Source organism: Gadus morhua, chromosome 22 (genome assembly GCF_902167405.1).
Source record: "Gadus morhua chromosome 22, gadMor3.0, whole genome shotgun sequence".
In the NCBI taxonomy this organism is placed as follows: Eukaryota; Metazoa; Chordata; class Actinopteri; order Gadiformes; family Gadidae; genus Gadus; species Gadus morhua.
The window spans coordinates 1,491,340-1,494,684 of record NC_044069.1 but is presented as its reverse complement, the minus strand read 5'-3'; the positions used below and the strand labels follow the sequence as shown (position 1 = coordinate 1,494,684).

Here is a 3,345-nt window from a genome sequence, read left to right as displayed (position 1 = left end):
GTGTGTGTGTGTGTGTGTGTGTGTGTGTGTGTGTGTGTGTGTGTGTGTGTGTGTGTGTGTGTGTGTGTGTGTGTGTGTGTATTGTGCGCGAACACTGCATTCATAACATTCGTCTTCACAGATATCACGTGCCCGCGCTGAGAGAGGCGTGTCCCGGGTTTTTTCAACTGCGAGTCAACGGTGTCGCAGCGAAGAGACTTTCTTTGACTTCCTTTCACCTGATTAACTTGTTTTAGAAACACTCTAACCTCCGTTTCTTCCCTTACATTTAAACTTTTACAACTTTATACCGTATGGACGCAATATAATCCCGGAGTAGAAACGATAAGGTAAGGTAGGCCGACAGTCTCTCTCTCTCTCTCTCTCTCCCTTATTGTACACGAACACGCTTGATGACTTGAATGATTTGAAGCACGTCTAGGCTATCTTAAACCACGCAGCTGCAAATCACACATAGTTATGATGTGAATTTAAAGAGAAAGCCAGAGCTATGAAAGGCGTCTTCGATCTGAGAGTCTCACAGAGTTTACTGTAGAGAATACATTAGTGCATGTTTCACTGCTTTTCTGACCCGTGTGGTAAATTGAACACTGCGTTCAATATTCAAGAGATTCGTTTGTCTTGATGCTACTCCGAATTAAAGGAAGGACGTGAAAGAAGTCCTTTCAATGTGGTGATATTTAGATATAAGTTATATATTTGTGCGTATTGACTATCGATGTGTTGAGCTTCACCAGTTGATCTATATTGAATCTGTGGTTCAGTAATGTGACAGAATTCAGACTTTGGTCCAGTGGAGAAATTGTTCTAACGTTCTTTACTTTAATTGTACCGCAATGCATTTTTTGAGTCTATTGTATATCTTTTTTGCGTTGTAGTTTAAGCACAGTTACAGTCTCCAAGGTGTTTAATAATTCATCGGTCATCTGCTGTACCCATCTGTACTGTAGTGAGGGCGGTGTGGTTATGTTGTGGGGTTCATATTGATGGTCTATGACGTCCATAATGCTTTAGTGTGACGCAGTCTCAATGACCTCTCTCAATAAACGGCTGAAGTTGAAAAGGCAATTGAAGTGATGGATGAGTTGTGTTTGTCTCCAGTCTACTATGGATGAGGAGAGAGAGGAGGGGGGTACTACCTCTAAGACCACTCTGTCTGGGGAACATGGCCGCCGGAGCAAAGCTAAGAGGTAAGAAGAGGATCTCTCTGTCTGTGACTGTTGTCCATCTCAGAGCTCAGCAGTGATGCATCATGACTCCATCATTAGTCTGAGTAGTGTGTGTGTGTGTGTGTGTGTGTGTGTGTGTGTGTGTGTGTGTGTGTGTGTGTGTGTGTGTTGAAGCCCAGAGCAGCAGCAGAGAGCAGACTCCCCTGGACCCAGCTGTGTCTCCATGAAGAGTGACCAGTCTATGGATCATCCTGTTACCTTTAAAGATGGAAATCAGTCTATTGAGAAGAGGTGAGGATTTATCAGAGATCATAACGATACAGCTTCTATCAAACGTCCATAAATCCTGGTTCTTGTTTTTCTAGAAGAGTCCAGCAGGAGGGAGCAGACTCCCCTGGACCCAGCTGTGTCTCCATGAAGAGTGGCTGGTCTATGGATATACCATTGGTGTTTAAAGATGGACGCCCCCCCAGAGAGGAGAGGTAGGACTTTTAAACAGACGAGGAAAACAGACCAGTTGGTTGTTATCAGTCTCTACTGCTGCTGATATTTACAAGTGTGTGTGTGTGTGTGTGTGTGTGTGTGTGTGTGTGTGTGTGTGTGTGTGTGTGTGTGTGTGTGTGTGTGTGTGTGTGTGTGTGTTGAAGCCCAGAGCAGCAGCAGAGAGCAGACTCCCCTGGACCCAGCTGTGTCTCCATGAAGAGTGGATGGAACATCCTCTATGGAACATCCTTTTAACTTTAAAGATGGAAATCAGTCTATTGAGAAAAGGTAAGCATTGATTAGAGATGATGATTTGGGCTGTAGTCTTAAATTCAACCAACTCTCTGACCAATCGATTGGTCGATGGTGAAAAGATGATTATAAAACAATGCGTCCGTTATCTCTAGATCAACAGAATCTACCACAGTGCGTTGTACTCTACCTGCTAGCCTCAACATCACATAAGGGCTGTTTGGAGAAGGGCAGTGGGTTTCAGACCCCCTCTCGGTCCGAGTCCACTCGGTTAGGGCAGAGCTTCAATATGTAGCAGACAGCGGACGAGCCACGGAGCGTCGGGCAGCGTCGTTTATAGACGACACCACCGAAGAATTGATTATAGCTTTTATCTGTGTGTAATATAACGGGGCCCACTGGATGCTGCTGGGATTAGTGACAAGAAGCCAATTCTGATGTGTTCCCACTCAAAGCCTAGCGAGCGTTAAACACGAAGGGGGATGAAGAATCACAGACGTATTAAGAAAAAAGTACTCATGCCACCATTTTAGCTGATCTGCCCACAAACTTACTCTACACTTTGCATGCTATTTTGTCTTCCTTTTTAACCAAATGCTGCCAGATCGATGACTTGGTTGGAATCAATGAGTTAGTAGCGGAGTAAAGGTTGAGTAAGTTAGGACTAGCGGTCTTCCTTATGGGCCAGTTCAACGTTGAGGAACCCGGGGGTTTGACCTCTTGTCTTATAAGTCCTATAGTTTATTAAACCATATGATTGTTTAAACAGAAATTACTAAGCCTTCAACATTATTTTTATTCATAATTAATGTTATTTCTAACACAATATAGCCCGTCAATCAAATTTAAAACACATCGGTCTGCATTTGTCCCTCCCGGCCCTAAAATAATAATCGATTATCCAGTCAACCAACCGACCAGAACTTGACAGCCCTAGAGATTATATCGGTACAGCTTCTATCAAACGAAATCCTGTTTCTTGTTTTCTAGAAGAGTCCAGCAGCAGAGAGCAGACTCCCCTGGACCCAGCTGTGTCTCCATGAAGAGTGACCACTCTATGAATCATCCTGCTGAGTTGAAAGATGGAAATCAGTCTATTGAGAAGAGGTGAGGATTTATCATATATTATAAAGATACAGCTTCTATCAAACATCCATTAATCCTGGTTCTTGTTTTTCTCAAAGAGTCCAGCAGGAGTGAGCAGACTCTTATTATCAGACTTTGCTGGTACTGATGTTTCCAAGTCAGGAAAAATTAAAGTGTGTGTGTGTGTGTGTGTGTGTGTGTGTGTGTGTGTGTGTGTGTGTGTGTGTGTGTGTGTGTGTCTGTGTGTTGAAGCCCAGAGCAGCAGCAGAGAGCAGACTCCCCTGGACCCAGCTGTGTCTCCATGAAGAGTGACCACTCTATGAATCATCCTGCTGAGTTGAAAGATGGAAATCAG

At 43.9% G+C, this 3,345-nt stretch overlaps 1 long non-coding RNA gene across 1 annotated transcript; it reads left to right on the top strand.

Annotated features, from left to right (window-relative positions):
* Nucleotides 1-1,406: 1,406 nt before the first annotated feature.
* On the top strand, nucleotides 1,407-2,954 carry LOC115535303 (uncharacterized). The gene is made up of 4 exons (XR_003974447.1): nucleotides 1,407-1,460; nucleotides 1,535-1,651; nucleotides 1,817-1,940; nucleotides 2,895-2,954. It is a non-coding gene; the product is annotated as an uncharacterized LOC115535303 (long non-coding RNA).
* The last annotated feature ends 391 nt before the right edge of the window (nucleotides 2,955-3,345 follow it).